General features: G+C 35.3%; 1 long non-coding RNA gene across 1 annotated transcript; it reads left to right on the top strand.

Annotated features, from left to right (window-relative positions):
- The first annotated feature begins 507 nt into the window (after nt 1–507).
- On the top strand, nt 508–4,077 carry LOC125228921. The gene is made up of 2 exons (XR_007177345.1): nt 508–1,060; nt 1,125–4,077. It is a non-coding gene; the product is annotated as an uncharacterized LOC125228921 (long non-coding RNA).
- The last annotated feature ends 2,313 nt before the right edge of the window (nt 4,078–6,390 follow it).

Genomic DNA, 6,390 nt, shown 5'->3' with positions numbered 1-6,390 from the left:
TGCTCAAAATGATTGCGGTGATTTGCCCATGACGTCACACGCTAGTGTTTAGACTCCTTAGCTGTCAGTTCTAAAAAAGCCATCTATGAGACATATTTTAAAACCTAATTTCTTAATAACAAAAACTTTGGCCTCAAAAAAAATCCCTCGGGGTTTTGATATTGAAAAACAAAAAGATATCTATTGTGGTAAGAAACCGTTGATAGCGGTACACATTTACTTGACGCTGGATGCTGACGCTAGACGTATTTGAGGACTTCATTCGTATAGTATTCGGGTAGTTCCACGAAAGTTTTTTTTTGCAATCAGTAGTTAATGGAACAGTGTCTTCACCTCAACTCCCGTGGAACTACCTATACATATTCGTTAATTTTTATTAACACTTTCGCTACCAAGAACCCGACTGTCGGGCACACCGCTCGTAGAAGCGTAGCCGATTACATGGGTTTCCCCGTATGTAGCGAAAATGTCGTAGCGCCGCGTAGAGCCCGGTTTCGAAAGTGTTAATATATATTTAATTAGATAATTTAGAACCTAAGCTATAACGTCATAATACCTATTCAAATAAACCTAACCCTTTATAAAAGTTAAACAATAGATAGGTTACAATCTTCGTAGTTTATTGAAAATATAGTCACAATGAAAGCATAAACTTATATTAAAGTACAGAGCCATCATCTAGCTTTTAAATATACAGATGCCACTAGATGCTGATAGAGCGTGTGATTTATAATGATATAAATATTTTTAAATTTCATTACACATTTGACAAGCACAAATATTATATTCCTTGAACACCAATTAAAACATGTACCAATTCAACTAATACTTACTAACATTTACTAGAATTCTAATTTTAAATGCTTACTTCCTAAAGCTTATATCTCATAGTATAGCAAGATAAGTACAAAAATGTTGTTTTGGGGTTAAGTCGAAGAGCTAAGGATTCTAGAAGAGTTGTGAGTTTTCCCGCAGGCCGGCTTTCACAAGCAATATAGACGGCGATATAAGTAGCACTTGCAGTATGATTTAAGTATTTAGTTTAGTAGTATGTTGAAAGGTTCACACAAACCATAATTATAAATATGTGTGAACCTTTCAACATACTACAATTTTGTTATAAGCTAGCCTCTCCATAGCTATAACTATAACATTCATGACTCTTTTAAGTTTTGTAACTCTTCTACGATGAATAGCTCTGCGAATAATAATACCCCCATAGCACAAGGTGTATGAAATATAAGCCTTACAAATAAGTAGTCCTTTTCATAATTAAAACAAATAAATTACTTATACATATTGATATCGTTTGATGATCCAATTGGAAAGTTTTAGTTGTGAAAGGAATCATTAATAAGGAAGACTTTTGGCGGAAGATATTTTTTACAAGTATGACTTACAAGTTACATCGTACCTAGGTACAGTCAGCAAGATATATATTTATATGCATGAGTGCTAAGCTAATGGTTCTGCTAACTGTAGATGAACATGAATACGATATAGTAAAAAATGTACCTAATGTACGTAGTAATACATATCAACGTTTATCATACGAGTAATTTATCCGAAACCATCCGATAATCTGAACGTACTTCCTGCATTTATTGCTAATGAAGGAACTGTCTGATACCACGCTAGACAACACCGACAATGCATGGGTACAGTAAGTATCAAATATACTAAAGTAGCTAAGGTGGCACAAATAATTTGGCTGCCTAGTACATACAATTCCTATATTTGATTCTGACTGAAAATAGATACAGACACCGGCAATAATATCGCATAAAGAGGAGGCTGCAAAAGTATCCAACATAAATATATTTCAAGAGTCATAAGAGCGTGTCAGATACTTATGCAGTATTCTTTTCGTACGATGATTTGTCGGTGACTGTGTACCATCACTTAAGAAATTTACGTTATAATCCCAAAAACTGTATTAACCAAGTCGTGGTTATATCAATATTAGTATATTCCGTCAATGAATTTGAGTAGCTTGGAATGTATAAAATATAAAAATGATGTGATATAATTTGGTATGCTTGAATTAATTTAGCCGAGTCCTAACCTACAAAAGCTCTAATTTTACTTACATATCACAGTTGCAGTAAAACAAATGCATACAATTTGTTAACTCTTTCAGAGCCGAAACACTATCTCACGTGATATTTAGACATTGACATTTTACATGTGTAAAATGTTCACTTATAATTATATTGTAAGTGCGCAAGCATCTTTAGAAATTATTCGTATATTTTACTATTTGGACCACGCTTTCCCATGCGCCAACAAAGTGGGGAGAAGCGGGAGCGATGAACTTCAATCAATGCGGTTCTCCGCGATTTACCTACATTTATTCTTCAATGAATATAAGGTAATATTATAAAAACGCATTAAACCCATATAAAAAACTGAACTTATTAAAACTAAATGTAAAAATGTATGATATCAAACCAGTGAACTACTTAATTTTATCCGACGAGTCTGAAAGGGTTACACATGTGATGATAACAAATATAAATATCATGTTTCTAAAAGTATTTTAGCAAAACAATTAAAAACTACAGCCCTGTTTTAAGTAATAATTGTAATCTGTAGAGCAAACATGTTAAAAGCAATTAATTCATTACAGGTGTCAGAATGGGAAATCAGATATCCTTGAAACTGGGAGTAGGTTTGAATCCTACCGGCTGCGCCATGTAGGGAGATGTTCTGAGATGACCATTTTCGAGCACCAAACTGCTTTATTTATATATTGTGATTATCAAGATACAGATGTATTATGAAATGTTTCCTTTCACATTTTCACGCAAACTCACGAACGTGTCATGCGTCATGCCATTTCAGTCAGACTCAGTACATAGTACCAACGTTGACGAAGCTAGCACGACAAATACGAACGTACTTGTGAGATATATAGACATACTTTTAGAAACATAGATAACTTATATATTTTTTACCCCGAGTAACTAAGAAGCATTTACAAAAAATATATGTTTCTTAAATGACTATTTTCTATGCTCCCATATATTTTTTAATGTAAGACAAATTTCATTTGTTATCTGTGTAAAGGCCAAAATGTCATGTTGGGTAACCCATTATTTTTTTTAATATTACTTATTTAATAGCATTATATTTAATGAAACAAAGTCAGTTAATTGATTACCTAGATTATTATAGGACTAATAGGACTATGTGTAACATATTGAAGATCTTCATTTATATAAAAACTACTAGAGTCAGACCAAGCTAAGTTGGCAGTGATTTTGATAGCTAAGCCAGTCCAAGTGTTATTTAAAACCTCAAAATTCTAAAAATTAACACTTTCAACACCAAGAACCCGCCCGGTAAACACTAACTTTGCTCAGAAGCCAGATAACCCGCTCAGCGGGTTCTCGCCAAACAAGCCGTTTTTTGTATGGAAGTGAATGTGTTAAGACGTTTACTTAAGAATTGCAGTCAGTGCTATTAATATCGCTGCCAGCGTAGATTGATCTAATTATACAATTTTAAAACTAGGACTACTTATAATTAAATAAGATGCAACAGAAAAATCGGATGTTACGCAAAATTTCATCGCTCTTGCTCGAAAACCTTATCCTGCACAGCTGCATTGAAAAACAAAGCCATATATTTAGGACTGTTTAAGAAGCTATAACCCTCTCGGAAGTTATAGTTTGTCATACGCGCCTAGTTGGCAAAGTTTTAAAACCAATGGTTTGAAAACTTTGAAATATAAAATGAATTTATGATTTTTTTCGCTTTTTTCTTCGCAATTGTGGTAAAAACATTGTGCGTAACATCAGGGGTAAGAATATTGTAACTCGGCTCGAATATTTATTACCCCTTTTTACTATATTTCTCTTACCGCCTCGTAGCTCAATGTAGCATAGTTTTATGAGCACTTTGAGCACTTCGATTTTACCACGATTAACTATACTAGGTGAAACTGGTGAAAGGGCCTAACGCGACAGGCATTATGTAGTAAAATGGAGTCAATTCAAATATTTATAAATTGTATATTAAAGCTTGTTTGATTTTGACAACATGAAATTAATGTCCATTATCCAATCCATTCAATCCATACTAATATTATAAACGGGAAAGTGTGTGTGTCTGTTTGTCCGTCGAGAGTGTAAGGCCACTTTTTGTCTCTTTCTAACGCGAGCGAAGCCGCGGGCAAAAGCTAGTTTACGATACAGAACCTTCTTACAGAATCTTCTTTGTGACAAATAGACGATTCACCCAGTATAATCAAGCGAGTAAAGATATCTCACGATTATACCCTATTTCGTAATTACGTTGTACAGTCAACAACACAGCTGTGTATACAGACAAAGTGCCAAAAATATGTATACACACCTTTATGTACAGGTAATAAAGTTCTGTATACATATTTTTGGCACTTTGTCTGTATACACAGCTGTGTTATTGACTGTACATACAATGTGTATACCTAAGTGTAAGGCCTGAGTGAACGCTCAGAGCGGAGCGTTTGGTGAGGCGTGCAGCGGGGCGGGCGAGCGTGCGTCCACCCTATGCGGCGTCGACTTAGGACACTCGAATGAGCTTCAATTGTTTGACATGCATGCCGCACAGTACACGTCCAATATGAGCGTGCCAAGCCTTACACTAATGAATACCTATTCGATATTTTACACTGATAAACTTATTATTCTCTCTAAACGGTTTATGCAATCTAAAAACCTTCGGTTATTTCCTATTGGTTGATTTCTTCTTTTAAACTTTTAGGTACCTGGGTACTAGGTACCTTTAGTCCTTGGCAAGGCGTAGGATGACCTGTAAAGGAAGTTGTTATAAGTCGCAACCAAAAAATTGAGTGAGCACCTTCCGAAAAAAAATTTTTAATTTATATGTTAAATGAATATATTCATAGTTTGTGAAACTGAGTAGCACATGTTAATATATTTATCTTTTTATTAGAGATTCGAAATTGTTTTAGAACTTTTACTAAATGTCAGCATATTTTTTTTTATTTTCGGAAGGTGCTCACTCAATCCACACACACACGGTTTTTTTCATAGAATTAAATATAAATTATGAATTAAATTGTGGTGTAGGCGAGAGGCTGGCAACCTGTCACTGCAATGCCACAGTTTCGTTTTCTTTTAACCCCTTATTTGCCAAGAGTGGCCCTGAAGCTTAAGTAGTTTCATGTGCATACTCCTTTATGGAATACAGGCGTGATTGTATGTATGTATGTATTAAATATGTCAGAAACCAATTTAAACAATGTCGGTACTAACTTTAAAAGACAAATTCCAAAAAAAAAACATTTTAGGATAATAAATGTGGTAAAGAATACACATTTGAAGGTTGTTAAAAAATAGAACGTTGCTAAGGAATCGAGATCTCCTTTCTCAGGCTCGGTGTACCCTTCCTGGGGTCTAGGCTTTAACCATATATTTTGCGGAAAAATATTAAGTGACCCCACACTGACTATAGAGCAGGATCCACCCTTGATCTTATGAGTTATTAAGTTCGTTCTGTGCACTATCTTTAAGAATAATTCATTGAAAAAAACCTTATTGTTGTGGTAATGCTTTAAAAGCACATTAAAATACCTCAAGCTACATGGAGCTGCTGGAGTCTCCAGGGAAGTGCAGCAGGTTGTCGCCGCTGCAAGACGGCGTGGGCGATGAAGGCGGGTCCAGGGAGGCGCGAGATGCTGAGCTGAAGCTGCTGGAACTTAGTTCCTCTGGCTCGGCTTCGAAACGCGTGGCGGCTATAGCTGGAATACAATAGCGACAAATTCTAACCTCCTTATTCATAAACTAGTTATCAAGCCGATAAAGTTCGTGTGTCTCTTTCCGACGTATTGGTGTGTGTGGAAGGGGACAAACAAACTTTTATGGGCTTGATAACTTTAGTAAACGTTTATGAATAAGGAGGTAAGAATATTGACGATAAAATGTGCCATTTTCAATCAATAGAGTACTTGTGTACCAACAATAAGGCGCTATTTCCTAGTAACTTCAATATCCGATCTTATCGACAGCCAGTGTTCGTCTTTTCATTGAAAACGTCGCTAAATAACAACGCAGTGCGCTGCGATTTCATTCAGTTATATTACAAATAACATTGCATCTTCTATGTTATATTCTCATCTGTACTCGCTGCTCGCCCGCTACACGTGATTAAGGGCAGACACAAATAGGAATTTTCATAATTTTAGAACAAATTGGGACTTCTTGTTCTAAAATTATGAGTGCAAATCGTGTAGTTTAAAGGAATTTTCATTCCGATCTGTCACCGCCGATCACAAAAGGGAAAGTTGCTCATTAGCCTCATTACCTATGACAAGGATATTCGGTATATTCAACCCATTATTGCAGGTAGACTAGTTCAAATATCTTATAGGTATACTTACTT

Source organism: Leguminivora glycinivorella, chromosome 8 (genome assembly GCF_023078275.1).
Source record: "Leguminivora glycinivorella isolate SPB_JAAS2020 chromosome 8, LegGlyc_1.1, whole genome shotgun sequence".
Taxonomy (NCBI): domain Eukaryota; kingdom Metazoa; phylum Arthropoda; class Insecta; order Lepidoptera; family Tortricidae; genus Leguminivora; species Leguminivora glycinivorella.
Note: the sequence above shows the minus strand (reverse complement) of the source record. Positions and strands in the feature narration are given on the sequence as shown.